The sequence below is a fragment of the Zingiber officinale genome, chromosome 11A (genome assembly GCF_018446385.1).
Source record: "Zingiber officinale cultivar Zhangliang chromosome 11A, Zo_v1.1, whole genome shotgun sequence".
Taxonomy (NCBI): domain Eukaryota; kingdom Viridiplantae; phylum Streptophyta; class Magnoliopsida; order Zingiberales; family Zingiberaceae; genus Zingiber; species Zingiber officinale.
The window spans coordinates 45,914,257-45,933,129 of record NC_056006.1 but is presented as its reverse complement, the minus strand read 5'-3'; the positions used below and the strand labels follow the sequence as shown (position 1 = coordinate 45,933,129).

Below are 18,873 nucleotides of genomic sequence, written 5' to 3'. Positions count from 1 at the left end.
CTATTTTCATAAGTTTTTCTTTTCTTGTATAACATTCTTGTCAATTCTTTTTTGTTGCAATTCTAATTCTACATTCTTGATTTTTAACATTCTAGTATAATTTTTCTCTGTTTTTCTTTTGATCTAAATTTTTCTCTACTTTTCTTTTGTAAACATATCTTGCGATCTTGTTCTTGTGTATGTGAAGATCAAACTTGGTAAAGGCATCAAGAATTACAAGAACTTATAAACACATTAGTTGATCAGTATATGAATTATTCTAGACATTTTTCATTTTCCTTTTGTCTTTTCTTTCTTGTTTTTATTATGCAATTTCTTTCTTGCAATTTAAATACTGCATTTTCTTTCTTGCTTTTCATATTGCATTTTATTTCTTGTCTTTGATTCTTCAATAATTTTTTCTTAAATATCCATGAGCACTAACATGTCAAGCAGGCCCAGAGAAATTTTTCTACACCCTTTTCTGCAAAACTTTTATCTCCCATTGTGCAACCTCAAATTGAAGCAGAAAGTTTCCAACTAGACCTAGAGTTAATTTTCATGATACAAGATCACAAATTTGGAGGAGAAGTATCAGAAAGCCTTTATCTGTATCCTGAAACATTTTTAGATATTTGTGATATGTTGAATGTGAAGGAGTGTCATCAGATGCAGTTCAATTGATGGCATTTCCTTTCAGTATCTAGGATAAAGCAAGGACTTGGTTATATTCTCTCCATCCTCAAAGCATCACAAGTTGGGAACAATTGGAGAAGCAATTTCTGAATCAATTTTTTCCTCCAAGTAGAATAGTGTATATGAGGAATTGCATAACAAATTTTGCTCAGGCATATGGAGAATCATTATTTGAAGCATGGGATAGATTTAAGAGTCTTCAAAGATAGTGTCCTCATCATGGTTTTGAAAAATGGTTGATCCTACACATAATGTATGGGGGAATTTCTTTCTCAGATAAGAGTTTATTGGATTCATCAGCTAGAGGTTCTTTTATGGACAAAAGTGTAGATAAAGCATATATATTAATTGATCAAGTGACATTGAACCTCCATGAATGGTCAAACATAAGTTGGATGAAATCTCCCTCAAACATTCAAGAAGTGCAAGCCATAAATGATATAGAGTCTGTCAAACAAATTGTAACTCAACCATCTATGAGTTTTGAAAATCACAAGTCACAGAATGGGGAGTTCAAACATTTAGGGGCAAAGATTGAAAGTATTATTTCAAATTGGTTTAAAGAAGATTCCCCTCCTTCGCAGACAAGATCTAGTGAAAAGTGTGATGATGTTGGGTTGAGAATTGGAAAAAATCATGAAGAACTTTTGAAGAAGGACATGTTTAGAATTGAGGAGAATAACAATAGAAGATCACAAGAACTCAATTCCATTTCTCCAGGAAGTTCCCAAAGGCCACAAGTACCTTTCCCTCAACGATTGATCACACTAACACTAGAAAAGCAAGTTGGACCTCCTCCAAAAGCTCAAAGGGAATTTGGGAAAAAGAAAGTTAAATCTTTCCCATGACCTTCACTAAGGGTTCCTTTTCCACAAAGGTTAGTGGGGGTCGATGAAAATAAATACTTCGGCAAATCCTGTGACACTAATATGGTTGAGTGCAAATTTTTGAATGTATATGAAGATGAGGACTCTTTAGATGAGGATTTTATTGATAATGCAATGGTAAATAAGTTTTCAGATCTATCTCCAAATTTTATAGAGTGTTATAGTGACATTGAATTTTCAGATGATGAATGTGATGTGGTAGATCAACTTAAAACTGTAAGTGAAGTTATTGATCCTCTTGTTATTGATTCTTCTATTGAGGATATAGATGTTGGTTTATTTTTGAATGTATGTGTTGATGATGATGATATGGAAGAATGTGTAGGGAGCTGTGTTGTGGAAGCAGCATCTCAAGAATCACCACCTTTGTCCACACAACCCTTAGAGGTTGCAAGATTTGAGCATGTTGTGGAACAATGTGTAGGGACTCATGTAGATATGGTTGAGTCTCAAGAATCACCATTTTGATATCATTAACAGCTGAGCCAGAGCCAGAACCATCATTTGATTCAGAGGAAGTCACATCCACATGTTTAGAAATATCAGGTATTTCTCAGCAAAGTAAGGTTAGTATTTCTTGTGATCTTTTGGAAAATTTTATAGAGGTACCGATCATTGACTTTGTTGGGTGTGATTCAGTTTTTATTTCTTATTCTGCTTATCTTAATATGGTTATGGCTCTATCTTATCTTAATATGTTTGTGGGAGATTTGTATTTTCTTTGCATGTGCATATTTCACTTGGGCTAATAATTAGAAGCTCAATCTGAATCATCTTTGACCACCCAAAAGAACTTTAAAGAAGACAAAGATGGAGAGAGCGATACTTCACTTTTTAACTCCTATATTGAAAGCTCCCTCCATAATAAGAGCCTTTGGTAGGAGGGTGTTGAAATATCTTACCCCTCCAAGAGTAAGATTTAGATGAATCTAATGAGGTGGTCGAGCAAATGACCTTAAACAAGCGCTTCTTGGGAGGCAACCCAAGTTCATTTTTCTTATTTTCTTTTATGTCTTTAGTTCTCTCTTTATAATAAACATGTATCCTCTACTTAATTTTTCTTGTCTATCTTATTGTTGTAGAATTCAAAGTTGTGGAGGAATGTGAGTATTGAATGGAGGAGTATCTTTAAAAACATGAATGTCAACCATTTGGAGCTCATCACTTGGTAACTTCTCTTAAAATCTCCTCCACATTGTTTTTAGTTTTCATTGGGGCAATGAAAAGTTTAAGTCTGGGGGGATGTATTAGATGCATTTGATTTGCTTGTTTGTTTTTGTTTTTGCTTATGTCTTACATTTTGTTTTGATTCTTTGTGGCATACATCTTAAGAACATCAAACTCCATTTTTTATGTTTTCTTATCTTAACACAAATTGTTAGCACGTTCTTTATCTTGATTCATGATATTGTAAATGATGATAATATGTTTAGTGTACTTCTTTTCTCTATCTTGAGTAGCATGAATTGAGCTAAGTATCAATTAGAAATAAGTTTTAGTCTTGGCCTAACCTTAAGGATCTTACTTTCACTACACTTTGACTTGATGCTTAAATAGTTGATATCATTGAAATAGTCATGATTCATCCTATTTGTTTAGTACTTGGTTTCCATGGTGATTTCTCAAACTTCATTTTGGTTACTGGATGAGGCTCGAATTTTGAAAAAACTCATTTGGAAAAATCAAAATATCCCAACTTATGTGCCTATAAACTGTCATGTGTTTAAAAAGGTGCATTGATGAAAAAAAAAAGAAGAAAAAAAAGTGTGAAAAAAAGGGATATAAAAAACAGTTGTCGTGAGTGGAAACTAGAAAGTCACTCCTTTGAGACCGAGTTAGGTTACTGGGGAAATGACTTCTATGGTTCTCCTGATATTGAGCACGCCTTTGAGACCTTGGGTTGATTGAGAAATATGAACCAAGTGTGTGGCAGGTAAGTGTCTATCACCAGAAATATTAGGAACTCAAATTGGATGACGATTTGACTAGGACAAAGATTGAAACTTGAAGGATTTTGAGTTACTTATTTGCACCATGCACAAGAGACTTATGCTTAAGCCTACTAGGTTTATTTCTATGATCATGCTCATTAATGAAACTTGTGGATAGAGTTAGGAGAGTGCATTAAGGATTATGATGCATTGTTGAATACATGAATCGTGATTGTGGCATTTTGCTTGAGGACAAACAAAGGTTTAAGTCTGGGGGTGTGATGTGCGTAGATTATATGTTGGGACCTTTGTGTCCGCTAGAGGGGGGGTGAATAGCGGTTCGTCGTGCACTTGTGCTTGCTTCATCTTGATGATGTGCAGCGGAATACAAAAACAAAAACAACTACAATGCTAACACTCAGATTTACTTGGTATCCACCTCAAGAAAAGAAGACTAATCTAAGGATCCACACACTCAAGCACTCTCCACTAGTAAACAACTCCTTCTCGATCACAACCGGAGGCAAAGAAGCGTCGTACAAACACACACAACACTACAACACTCACACAAGAAGAAGATACAAAAATACAACTGAAATACACCCTTCTTCTTGCTTACTTGTTGATTGTTATTGCCTTTTGAACCTTGGAGATGCACCCCAAAAGCCTTCAAGAACTAGCAGAGAAGCTCAGAGAAGATCGCCGAAAAATCGTTGTGAGCTCGCAGGAAAAGATCGCAAAGATCTGCGGAGAAAACGCTCCGCCAAGGCTTTAAACAGTGCTCCCAATCGATCTAATCCATCTCCAATTGATTGTCACGTCAGCACCGCTTCATCGCAGCCGTCCATCACCTGCATCCTGCCCAATGGTCAAATCCCAATCGATCGATTGGGAACATCTGAATCGATCGGTGGATCGATTCAGAAGCTTTCTGTGTTCTCGCGATCACGCGAGAACTCCCCTGCCCAATCGATCGACCGATCGATTGGTAGCTCCCGATCGATCACCCGATCGATTGAGAAAGCTTCTGTACTTGTGATTTCACATCCCAATCGATCGGTCGATCGATTGGGACTTACCACAATCACAGCACACTCCAATCGATCCACTGATCGATTGGACTCTGGTTCAATCGATCGCCCGATCGATTGACCAGCCTGGACTTGACTCGAACTTAAGTCCAAAATCTCCAACCCAACTCCTGGTCAACTGTGACCGGTTGGGTCTCCATACCTAGCATTTGGCCACACCCAACCAACCTCGAACTAGCCTTCTAGCCTCCTCCATCAGCCTTGCGTCCCTCGGATATCTCCCATCCTTCACGCCTTGCCTTCAGGAGCTTCCTTCGGCCTCATCCTAGTTATCAAGTTCTCCTTTCCAAGTCACACTAGGACTTACCTTGCCAAGACCACATGCTTGGACTTACAACCTTTGCCAAGATCACACTTGGACTTTCTACTTGCCTGGCTCCTCACCAGGATTTTCTCCTTAGCCAAGATCACACTTGGACTTTCAGTTGTCTGGCTCCTCACCAGAACTTTCTCCTGCCTAGCTCCTCACTAGAACTTTCCCGTTGCCTAACTCCTCACCAGGACTTTCTAATTTTCCTAACCTCCAGTTAGGACTTCCACCACTTCCTAAACTCCAGTTAGGATTTCCATACGCCTAACCTCCAGTTAGGACTTCCAAACGCCTAACCTTCAGTTAGGACTTCCATACGCCTAACCTCCAGTTAGGACTTCCATACGCCTAACCTCCAGTTAGGACTTCTATACGCCTAACCTCCAGTTAGGACTTTCCCAATCAAGTCTCCTGTCAACCTTGACCTACTTGACTTATATTCTCATCAACCTGGTCAACCCTTTGACCATCTCCACAACCAGATGAATGCTCCAGCAATCTCCATATATTGTCAAACATCAAAACTCAAATCCTGACTCAAGATTGACTCAACTCAAGTTTAGTCAAACTGATCAAACTTGACCAATGGAAATTGCCCTAACAATCTCCTCCTTTTTGATGTTCTATAATACCTCTAAGTTAATACCTCTAAGTTAGGCTAAATGTCATATCCTTGACCTCTTCTTTATACCAAGGCTAAATTCCATAGCCTTAACTTCTTCTTTACACAAGGCTAAATCCCATAACCTTAATTCTTCTTCATACCAAGGCTAAATCTCATAGCCTTAACCTCTTCTTTATCACAAGGCTAAATCTCATAGCCTTACCCTCTTCTTTATCACAAGGCTTGAATGAAGGTTTCCTTCATTCTCTCCCTTTTCTAGAGGGCAAACTCCCCCTACTTGGGATGAAGGTCTAACTTAACCTTCCATTCTCCCCCTTTGTCATACATCAAAAATTGAAAACAAACTCTTCTCCATAAGAGTTAACTCTTCGTTGTTTACAACCTCATATGTTGTTAACACCCCCACAATGAAGATCTCATATTCTTCATTGCCGCCAAAACTCCCCCTTGAGATCTATTTCACTTCACAATGCTCATCCTAGAGCATGCCTCAACTTCTCAATGAAACTCCCATTCATTGTATTCAATAATCCCCCTTGAGCAGTAATCTTCTTCTCCATGCTCATCCGAGAGCATTTTCCACTTTACTAATGAAGGTATGATCCCCTTCATTAATCCAATACTCTCCCTTGAGCAGTAATCTACTCCACAATACTTATCAGAGAGCATTTATCATCCTAGCAATGAAGATAACCAATCTTCCATTGCTCCCCAATACCCAACCCTGAGTATTAATTCATCATGAAGGTTTAACCCCCTTCCAAGGTCTTTTAAAAGATTTTTATGTTTTCAAATAGTAACTCCCCCTAAAAACATGGTCAAACTTATATCATTGCACCAACAATAACTTGGAATTCCTAAACAGTTAGGAAAACCAAAACTTGAAGTTTTGAGGTTCAAAATTCAATAATAAAACTAAACCCCAACCTTACTTCACCTAAATCTACCTTAACCAATCCATACTTGCTTTCAACATGAAAACTCTCCCTAAATGGATACAAGTGTATGTCAAAGGGTTAGGAATGGTTAATGACCCTTGAAAACCAAAACATGAAGTTTTAAGGTTTTAAAATTCAGAATTGAAACTAAACCTTATCCTAAACTTCACTTTGGTTTCTCTTAACCAATCTATACTTGTTTTCATCATGAAAAACTCCCCCTAAACGTATACAAATGTATTCCAAGGGGTTTGGAGTAGTTAACAGGACTCAAAGTGACTTGAAGTGCTGAAATCAGGCTTTTCAAGCCAAAATCAGACTTCCCAATCGATTGAAGTTGGGACTCAATCGATTGAAATCACTTCAATCGATCCATTGATCGATTCCGCAAGTTACAACTCGCAGAAATTCCCTCTGAATCGATCGACTGATCGATCCAGCCTGGGTCAATTGATCGACTGATCGATTCACTACCATTCTGTTTGTGGGAATTAGCTTCCCAATCAATCGGCTGATCGATCGAATCCATCCCAATCGATCAGCTTATCGATTGAGTTCCTGATTTCCTGAAATTAAATTTCAGCGAAATTCAGAAACTCCCCAAAAATTCTATAAAATTCTAAAAATCATGAAAATTCATGTAAACATTAATTAGGGTATACTTTATCAAGGAAAAATAGTTTTCTATGAAAATACTTCTTATTTTCAAAGATTGACACAAATTTGAAAACTTGTAAAAACTTTAGTGTTTTCTTCAAGTTTGTGTCTAACTATTCAATGATGATCACTATCAAAAGATAGTCTTCACCAAGGTTTTCCAAAAACATTTTAAAATCATTTTCAAAACCAATATCCAACCATGTTCTTTGGGCTCAATGCACATGACTTGTACATTCGCTTTCCCAATGATTGGAAGTCACATGACTATGTGCTTTGATGAACCTAAAACTCAACAGGATGCACTAAATCAACATCTTGAGTTTTGTTCACCATCCTAACATCTCACTTGTATCTAATATGTGCTAAAACACATACAAGTCACCTTATGATTCTTTGTGAGATGTATATTTGGTTTGTCCTAAACTAAGGGATCATGCATATCTATTTAGACATTAATAGACTTATGATCATCCACCTAGGATGTCATTTGGTATAATCCCACTTGTTGGGATATTTACCATTCTTAATAAATGCCTTTTGTCCTTAATTACAAGTAAATTAATATAATGCATGATGATTAATGGCATACATCAAAATAAGCAATTTTTAAAAGAAAAGCATGTTATAGCTACATGATGTATGTATGGCATGACATGGTATTTTTGTGTTTTTCATAATAAAAATGAATGCAACACATGATATCATGACATATGATAGCCAATCAATCATGGCACTTTAGCATAGATAAAATATACCTAGATAGACTATCTAAGTATCCTTAATCCCTTAGCTAAGCTCTTAAAAATTAAGTCTAGATTGCTTATCTCTTGAAGGAATGTCAAAACCCAACTTGGCGTTTCCTTTTACCCCTTTTCTATTTATGCCAATTGAAATTAAGAATTCAATCCTCAAATATTTGTTTGGCACATATTACTCTCTTTAAGGATCAAACATTTAGATTGAGACTTGATTTTGCTCTTACTCCCTTAAGAACATACTAATATCTCAACTAGACATTTCTTATCCTTTCTCCAAGTGTGCCAACTTACCTTTGATGTGATTCCTCAAGGTTTGGCATAACTTACTCTTCCAAAGAGTAATTAATTTGATTAAGGTTTAAATTTTCCCTTAACCCCTCAATAGAATACCAAATTTCCACCTTGGTATTTCTTTTTGCATTTGTGCCAATTTAAATTTAAGTCCAATTCCTCAAGACTTGGTACATTTTACTCCTCCAAATAGTAACACTTTAGCTTGATACTTAGATTTCCCTTAAATCACTAAGAAGATACCAAAATCCCAACTTGGTATTTCTTATGATTCTCCAAATTGTGCAAATTTAATTCAAACATAATCCCTTAAGATTTGGCACATGCTACTCTTTCCAAGAGTGACAATTTGGATTAAGGTTTACTTTTCCCTTAATTCCATAAGAAAATGACGAATTCCAAATTTGGCATTACTTTTGCTTCTCTCAAGTGTGTCAATTTAACTTAGTTTAACTTTTTAAACTTTGACACATTTTTGTTCTTCAAGGTTTAATCACATTTGATTAAAGCATGAGTTTTCTCTTAATTCCTTAAGAAAGTATCAAAATTCTAACTTGATTTTTCTTATACTTTTCTTAAGTGTACCAATTTTGATTAAGTTTAACTCTTCAAATTTTGGCACATATATTACTCTTTCAAAGAGTAACCCTACAATCCTTTTCATTTTTAAAGGTTAACCATCACCTTGAAAATGCTCTCAAGTGTCAACTTTAACAAGGTTGGGTTAACTACCCTTCCAATTGGAGTTGACACTCTCTAAATCCATCTAGGGCATAGAGAATATATTCCTAGGAACCCAATACCTATTGGTGCTCCTTGGATGCTCTAGGTACTCACTAGGGATAACTTCCATAGATACCTTCCTAAGGACCTTTCTAGGCTTCTTAGAAGCCTTGGTCACTTCTACTAGGTCACTTCTAGGGATAACTTCCCTTATAACCTTCTTTGTGACTTTATTAGGCCTTTTTGGAGCCTTAGTCACCTTGGTCTTGCCAAAAGGACCCTTAGGGATTTCTTCCCTAGTATCCTTGACTTGATCTCTACACCTAGGGTTGGTCTCATAGCTATATGGAACCCTATGAAAAGAAATCACATCCTTCTTGACTTTAGGTTTGTATCCCAAACCTCTATAGCCATTGGATGTCTTTTGTCCAGTTCTCCCTAGAGTTTGCTCATTTTGACCCTTAAGAATATTTTCCATTCTTGCTAGAGTCCTCTCTAAGTTATCAAGTCTTGACCTCAAGACTTGGTTTTCCGTCATTAAATCCATAGGTTTGAATTTTTCTTGACTCCTATGATCATTTCTATATTTAGGCATGTATCTATAATCCTTAGAGTTATTGCCTAAATAGTTATCTACCTTCCTAACCTTAGGTGCGGTAAATCTAGCACGAGGAGGGATATATTTGTCCTTAAAGCCATCATGCCTCCTATTCTCATGATAATTAGCATCAAAATGATAAAAGTTATTTCTAGCATACTTTTTATCATATGTCAAAGGAATAGGTTCATTAAATGATACCTTGGTTTTTACCTTGGAAGCTCTCCATAGATTTGTGCTTCCTCCTTTGACCTTGACCTACTTCTTCCCCTTTGGGCGTTGACTTCGATAATGTCCATTTTGATTACATAAGAAACATACAATCTGTTCCTTGTTCTTTTTTGTTGTAGGGATTGTCTCCTTAGGCTTCTCCTTGCCCTTGGGTACTATTTGGCTCTTCTTCTTGGCCAACTTGGGACACTTGCTCTTGTAGTGCCCATGCTCCCTACACTCAAAACAATTGATATGATTTTTGTTATTTACAATTGAAGTTTCTATACCTTTGCTTGTAGAGATAATGCTTGATTCTCCATTTGATGTAGCTTGAATTGTGGAGGTAGCATCATCATCTTCTTCTTCTCCTCTTGAGGATGTGGGTGCTTCCACCTCTTCAACTCTTGAGGATGTGGATACTTCCACCTCTTCCTCTCTTGAAGATATGGATACTTCCACCTCTTCCTCTCTTGAAGATGTAGAAGATCTCTCATCTTCTTCTTCCTCCTCCTCTTCCTTCTTCTCCTTGAATGTTGACCTTATGTCAACATCGGATTGATCCTTCATTTTTTGGACCAATGAGCCCTTCTCCTTGGACTCCTCTACTCCTTATAATTGTGACGGGTCTTTATGATAGGCAATGATCTTTTCCAAAGATCACATGCACTTGTGCATTCACCTACACTCACAATGATATTAGAAGGTAATAAATTTAACAAAACTTTTGTTACCTTCTTATCCGCCTCCGCTTGCTCCTTTTGTTCCTTGGTCCAATGTCGAGGTCGGAGGTGTTTACCCTTTTTATCCATTAGAGCTTCAAACCAAGACCACCCATTGGTTCCAATCCATTTGGAACCAAATCTCCAATCAATTCCTCCATGAACTAAAATCTTCTTTATCGTATGGAGGTGGAATCCGGATGTCCCATCCGAGTGGTCCTTCCAAATCCATCTTCTTCCTCCTCTAGCTTCTTGCTCTCTTGGTGGTTAGTCCGTAGAAGAGCGACCTCGCTCTGATACCAATTGTTGGGATCTTTGTGTCCGCTAGAGGGGGTGAATAGCGGTTTATCGCGCACTTGTGCTTGCTTCGTCTTGATGATGTGTAGTGGAATACAAAGACAAAAACAACCACCATGCTAACACTCAGATTTACTTGGTATCCACCTCAAGAAGAGATGACTAATCCAAGGATCCACACACTCAAGCACTCTCCACTAGTAAACAACTCCTTCTCGGTTGCAGCCGGAGGCGGAGAAGCCTCGTACAAACACACACAACACTACAACACTCACACAAGAAGAAGATACAAAAATACAACTGAAATACACCCTTCTTCTTGCTTACTTGTTGATTATTGTTGCCTCTTGAACCTTGGGGATGCACCCCAAGAGCCTTCAAGAACTGGCGGAGAAGCTTAGAGAAGATCGCTGAAAAATCACTGTGAGCTTGCAGGAAAAGATCGTAAAAGATCTACAGAGAAAACGCTCTGCCAAGGCTTTAAACAGTGCTCCCAATCGATCCAATCCATCCCCAATCGATTGCCACGTCAGCACCGCTTCATCGCAGTCGTCCATCACCTGCATCCTGCCCAACGGTCGAATCCCAATCGATCGACCGATCGATTGGGAACATCTGAATCGATCAGTGGATCGATTCAGAAGCTTTTTGTGTTCTCGCGATCGGCGAGAACTCCCCTGCCCAATCGATCGCCCGATCGATTGGGAAAGCTTCTGTGCTCGCGATTTCATATCCCAATCGATCGGTCGATCGATTGGGACTTTTCACAATCGCAGCACACTCCAATCGATCCACTGATCGATTGGACTCTGGTTCAATCGATCGCCCGATCGATTGACTATCCTGGACTTGACTCGAACCCAAGTCCAAAATCTCCAACCCAACTCCTAGTCAATTCTGACCTGTTGGGTCTCCATGCCTAGTATTTGGCCACACCCGACTAACCTCGAACTTGCCTTCTATCCTCCTCCATCAGCCTTGCGTCCCTCAGATATCTCCCATCCTTCACGCCTTGCCTTCAGGAGCTTCCTTCGACCTCATCCTAGTTATCGAGTTCTCCTTTCCAAGTCACACTAGGACTTACCTTGCCAAGACCACATGCTTGAACTTACAACCTTTGCCAAGATCACACTTGGACTTTCCACTTGCCTGGCTCCTAACCAGGACTTTCTCCTTAGCCAAGATCACACTTGGACTTTCAGTTGCCTGGCTCCTCACTAGGACTTTCCAATTTGCCTAACCTCCAGCTAGGACTTCCACCACTTCCTAAACTCCAGTTAGGATTTCCATATGCCTAACCTCCAGTTAGGACTTCCATACGCCTAACCTCCAGTTAGGACTTCCATACACCTGACCTCCAGTTAAGACTTCCATACGCCTAACCTCTAGTTAGGACTTTCCCAGTCGAGTCCTGTCAACCTTGACCTACTTGACTTGTATTCTCATCAACCTAGTCAACCCTTTGACCATCTCTACAACCAGATGATTGCTCCAGCAATCTCCATATATTATCAAACATCAAAACTCAAATTCAGACTCAAGTTTGACTCAACTCAAGCTTAGTCAAACTGGTCAAACTTGACCAATGGAAATTGCCCCAACATTATATACACTTTTATACATACTTTTATGCACATTTACTTGTACTTCATGCGCAAAATCTATGTTTATTGCACCCTATTTCATTATAATGTCATAATTCCATTATATTTTGTTTGGAGATCTACTCTTTGGTTATTTTGATTGATAGGACATGATTTAGAGCAAAAACGGAGTTTAAATGAAATCGAGAGCTTCTAGAGTGACACGGGCATGCAAAACTAAGTTTTCTTCATGTTCTGGCTGTGTGGCACCCACACGGCCATGTCAAGGCCATGTGGGGGGCATGTTGAGGTCGTGTGAACATCACACGACCGTGTGCAGGCCATGTGAGATTTCTAGCACTGCAGACCAAAAGTAAAATGGGTATAACTTTGTGCTCGGTTGGACTTTTGGGTTGTTCTTTATACTGATTTGTAGATAACTTCAAGATCTACAACTCTGATGAAGACTTCAACCAGAGAAAAACCCATCTTGATGGTGTAAAAGATGATGAAATGAAACATTGCCATTTAGAGCTATGACAAGGTCCATGACAAGGGGTGTGCAAGGGCCATGCAAGGGGATGTGAGCTCCACATGGTCATGTGAGCCACACTACCGTGTAATGTTTCCAGAGGAGAAGAATGACATGACCGTGTGAATCCACATGGCCGTGTAACATTGACAGAGTAGGAGAAGAACATGGTTGTGTCCCAGACACAGCCGTGCAGGAGTACCAGAACTAGAGGCAGTGCAGACCGTGTAGATCTACACGGGCGTGCAAGGATGGCAGAGGCAGAGCATGTCATGGTCATGTGCACCACACGACCGTGTGAGACAGGCAGAGAAGGGAGTGAACCAGGCCGTGCCCCACACATGGCCAGGTCTTGGGGTCGTGTGGCACCCAAATTTCCCCCTATATATAAGGGGTTCTTCCTCATTTGAAAGGGGATGTTCTCCCTTTTGGGGGGAACAAGATTTGGTGCGTTCCTTGCCAATCTTGGAGGGATTTCCAGCGATCTAACTGCGGATCTTTACCGAATCAACTCTGGGAAAGCAAGGATTGAATCCGAAGACGTTGTTCTTTATAGATAAGTTTCTTTCTCTCTTTTCTTGGATTTGAGGGGATTAAGAATGCTTGTAATCTTCTTTTCTTCGGGTTCCTTTCCTTATTTTATGGAGTAGATTTCTTGTTCTAGAATGGAGGGAGTAATTGTAAGGATGATTTGATGTAAAACTCTTATGGATATGCCAATTTCCTATTTCTATGATTTTGCCCTGTTTGTATTCATTCTATCTTGTATGGATTGTTGTGATTAGGGCTTAATTACCATGCTTGATTGGATGTTTGGATATCTTGTGGATCTTGTAGAGATTGTATCTCATTCGATTTTCCGAGGGGCGTTCGTGACAGGAACATACCCGTGTAAGGATGATTGAGGAACGATCTTGAGGGTGAAATAGGATAATTCAAGGAGGTAGGATAGATTATGTGTATTAATCTTTATATCTTGATGTGGTTGATGAGTGATGAATTCGTATGTTGATTATCCGAGAGACACACGTGACAGGCAAGCCCATGTAAGGACAACATAGGTTCATTCCTAATTGATCACATTTAGGTATAGATTTCAATTCTAGGCCGGTTGTCTATTGCAAGAGAGAACCGACAATCTTCTACAAATGATGACAATTGAGGAATAAGATTTGGTAGATCATTTACATGGAATAATCCTTACAAAGAAACCAAAACTCCTAAAACATTTCCTTTATCATCACCCTTATTCTTGTTTCTTATTTTTTCATTTCTTGTTTACATTTCATAGTCATACTTAGTCTTTTGAAAAAAAATTGAATAGTTGTTTGGCTAATTCGCATTGAGACATCTTTAGTGCTTATTCCAGTCCTTGTAGATACGATATCTTTTATTATTACTTACGACATTTTCGTACACTTGCGGAATGTTAACAACGTCAGCCCATCATCATTCTTACTTGCTGCCCTTAATACTTTCATGTATAAGCATGCTTAGTCTTACTAACAGTTCTAATCATAACAGAAATAGAATGCATAAAAGTTGTGAGAAGGTACTTTCTTACTTGAAAGCTGCAGGATCAATGCTTGATGTGTGTGGCGGAAGGATGGAACTTGCTCTGATACCAAACTGTAACCACCCACCCTTTTATCCTTACCTTACAAGACAGGCGTTACTCTTTTCATATCTAAATTTTGACATTCTTACTTATTATATACTGCTCAGTCCAGAGATCTACTCTAAACTTGTTCCGACTGATAGGACGTGACTTGGAGCCAAGCAGAGCTGGAAGGGAGTCTAGAGCTTCGAGCGGGTCTGGGCCGTGTGGCCCTGACCGACCGTGTAGCCTTGCCCGAGAAGGAGCAAGACCTGGCCGTGTAGCGATGACCGACCATGTCACCTTGGCAATACATGACTATGTGAGGGTCACATGGCCGTGCCACCTTTGCCAAGAGGGAGAGGTGCACGACCGTGTGAATCCACCGGTTGTGTCACCTTGGCCAAGAGGAAGAGGTACATGGTCGTGTTAATCCACACGGCTGTGTCACCTTGGCCGAGAGGGAGAGATTCACGGTCGTGTGAATCCACACGGGCGTGTAACCTTGGCCGGGAGGGAGAGATGCACGACTGTGTGAATCCACACGACCGTGTCACCTCGGGCGAGAGGGAGAGGTGCACAGCCGTGTGAATCCACACGACCGTGTCACCTTGGCCGAGAGGGAGAGGTCTGAGGCCATGTGAATCCACACGTCCGTATCACGGGCTGTGTGGGGGTCACACCCTGCTCCCTAAAAAGGGTTGTTCTCCTCTTTGTACTTATCTTTGCCACTCTAATTACTGCCAAACTGATAAATTCATCCTAAGCAACTAGTGATAGTATTTCATATAGAGCGGAGAAAAGGAAATACTTTAGCATCAAGTTCTAATATATTCCAAACAATAACAAGTTCCCAGATTTTCTTCCACTGTTCCGTCACACACACACAAAACACTGCTCTTGCTGCCTCCTCCTACTCGAGCTTTCCTTTACCCTTATCTACAGTATAAGAAAATGCAAATCTATAAGCAAATGCTTAGTAAGTACCATCTACTCACAAAACAAGCATAAAGGAAGGAACATACTTTCAAAACTGCTTGGGGAAAACACAAAACTCGCACTTGACCATACTTCACGCTAAAATGCATAATTCGGAAATCTTTACATAACATGCATTTTTAGATAGGTTTATCATGCAAAACATCAACTTAAAACCATTCTAGCAAGGTAAACATGCAATGGAAACATAAATCTTGCCATATTATAGAGTTCATCCATGCTACACTTCATAACTCAGGTTCTCAAATTTAAGAAGGCTTCTACTAAGATAATTAACGAAGTTTGGAAATTTTATATTACATAACTAGTGAAAATAATAATAAACTTGCTTGGGCCCGACATTGTACCACTTTGCGCGCATCCTTAATAAGATTCAAGGTATCTAATCCCAAACCTATTAAGGTACTATTAGGCGATTTAGGGGCCTAGGGGCGATCTAGGAGCCCACCCATGGACCTTGTGTCCAGTACACGCCACTTTAAAGTAAAATACTTTCTTTTACATATTACGTTCGTATACTTACACTTGTCATTTAAACAAGCACCTTATGTGCGTTGAATCCCCCACAACTTATAGGGAAGCACTCTAGGGCACTTGAATATGCTTCTTAGTCCCAAAACTAAATGGGAAGCAATTCAAAATACTCTAAACATGCCCTTAATCCCAAAACTTCAGAGGGCATATTACATATCATAACATGTATCTTCTTAACATGCATAAAAACATATCAACAACTTGTATCTTCTTTAATATGCATAAAAACATTTCACAACATGTATTAGCAAAGTAACTCATACTACAGGTGAGTAGTACTTACATCCTTTCGTTAGATCTTACTATTTAGGGCGTAGGGAAGACAATCCTCTCTTGTACGCCTAAATCTCCAAGTCACCCTTCCTGCGCGTACTAATCCTTGTGAAAACTCTCCTCTTAGATTCTCCTCTTGAAGAACTTCGAACCTCGAAACCCAAGGGTTCTTGGCCGAAAACTAAGAAGAGGGAAGAGGAGATTTCGGCTAGGGAGGAGAAAAGAAAATGAAAAGTTAGGTTTTCTTCTCTTCCCTTCCCCTTTTATACTAAGTGGAAGTTGAAACATCTCTTCACCCATAGTCAACATATAATGAATAATTTCATATTTTTAGTGTGATGCTTTACCACTACCCTAATGACTACTTAAATTAATCTTAAATTAAGGGTGTAGGGTTCAAATTCCAGCCCGGGTCATTTATGTATATATTTTTTTATTTCTTTTCTCTTATTCAATTTTTTTTTTTTTTTGTTCTTTTGGAGGAAAGGAAATTTACGAGTGTTATAGAATTATTTCGTTACAAAATTTATTACTAATTAGCAATGATTTATTATTTTGTTGCAAAATTTATTGCAAATTTAGGATGAAAATTTTCATCCCTAAATCAAGGGTTTTTTTAGGGAACCTTCCATTTATGTATATATTTTTTTATTTCTTTTCTCTTCTTCTATTTTTATTATTTTTTTTTTTTGCTCTTTTGGAGGAAAGAAAATTTACAGGTGTTACAGAACTATTTCGTTGTAAAATTCATTACTAATTAGCAACGATTTATTGTTTTATTGCAAAATTTATTGTAAATTTAGGATGAAAATATTTCATCCCTAAATCAAGGGTTTTTTTAGCGAACCTTCCGCTTGCTAGATTTGCTCACAACAACTCAATCCGCTAATCTACCAATTATAGTACATTCAAAATCATGTATGGGTCAAAAGCTCATTAACTTGTTAGTCTATCTGTCTTACTTACCGTTTCTTATTTATCTAAGTAGGGAGTTTTACTAAGCTCAATAGTCGAGATCCATGTAATTGAAGGAGAAAGGTTGTACCGATTAATGAGCCTTTTAAATTTCACATTGTAAAATTAATGTATGAGACTATGTGGTCACCCCAAGTACTTTCCTAAAAGCTCCTTAAAAAAAACAAAATCATGAGCACGGTTCTTTTCAAATTATAAGAAAAATTAATACTAATGCATATATTGTTAATTTGCCTACTTATTTAAATATTAATCCAATTTTTAATATTGAAAGCTTACTATCCTATCAGGGGCATTCAAGCATTTTTCTTTATTTGTTGAATTGCTTATAGGTCACGTACCGTTAGTATTTCCCTTTATACTCCCAACGGTGACACAACCTTCTCATCCTATTAACTTCGAGTTATCAAAGCAATTGTTCCTTGCATAAAAAAAGATAATCCAATATGAAAATTCAATAACTCACAAGGAGTCATATTCTCCTAAATGGAGGAGAATAATATATAAAAAAAGGAACACATTAGCATAAAAATGACAATTAAAAAGGCATCTCCACTTCATAGCATCTTCACCTTCTCAAGCAGGTCAAATTCTTTTTAATTAAGGAAAATAACATAATTCATAATTTAATTTTATTAAAAAGTATCTAAGTCATTAATTTATATAATTTGTTGTAAGTTTAAAAAAATTATTTTATTTTCTAAAAAATATATTAAATTTTAATAGAATAATTATAATTTTATTAATTATTTTTATAAATAATAGATGATGTTGTCAAACTATGAAAAGTATTAAAATCAATATAATGAATTTTTTTAATACGAGAATCGGTGACTTTGCTTCGTGGACTTGAATGCACCAAGTCTTACTAAAATATTTAGCTTAAACAATTTGGAGAAACGTAAGCATGAACACTTTTGATAACGTCCGGACGTCCTCTCGAGGATAAAATAACACAAATAGGCAATTCCATAATAAAGTCTTGTAAAGGTTTTAAGGGCTCATTAGTTTAATTACTAGGGCGAATCCTGTAACCTCGTCCTCCAGCCATCAGAATCCAACTCCTCCGATTGGTTCACTCGCCAGAATTGGAACTCCACCTCGATCTCCTCCCAATAAAACCCACGTCGTAGGGTGATTATCGAGTCAAAACCTTTCCACTAGTAGAATAAGAACACGAACACCCCGCACCGACACGCCACGCGCCGATAAGACACATGTCGTACCTCGGCGCGCCTAAAACCCTATGCGGTGCACGTTTCCCGACATCTCATCACACGTTGCCGCTTGTTCTTCGCTTCCGATCTCACTCATTTACCCACTCCCGAGGCACACCCACGGAGGTCAGACCGACCTGGCCCACATATAGTCCTCGGCGGGGCCCACGGTGGCGCGGGCATCCCGAGGCCACGTTGGAGAGCGGGCCGCGCTCCCAAGACGATCGATTCGCTGCCGCTGCCGGGTGCCGGGGCTGCCGGCCATCCTCCCTCGTGGGTGGCGATGGCGAAATGCTTTGAGAGGGAGAGAGACATTAACGCCAATGCAGTTTTTCTTTCTTGGGTCACCTGCTTCCACTTCGGGTAGACGAAACAGATTTCGATATTATTTATTTATTTTCTTTAAAATTTTAGAGATTTTTTAATTTAGATATTCAATTTAGATGA

At 38.6% G+C, this 18,873-nt stretch overlaps 1 non-coding gene across 1 annotated transcript; it reads right to left on the bottom strand.

The window, feature by feature from the left end:
• Positions 1–795: 795 nt before the first annotated feature.
• LOC122033098 lies at positions 796–901 on the bottom strand. The gene has a single exon (XR_006126359.1). It is a non-coding gene; the product is annotated as a small nucleolar RNA R71 (small nucleolar RNA).
• Positions 902–18,873: the final 17,972 nt, after the last annotated feature.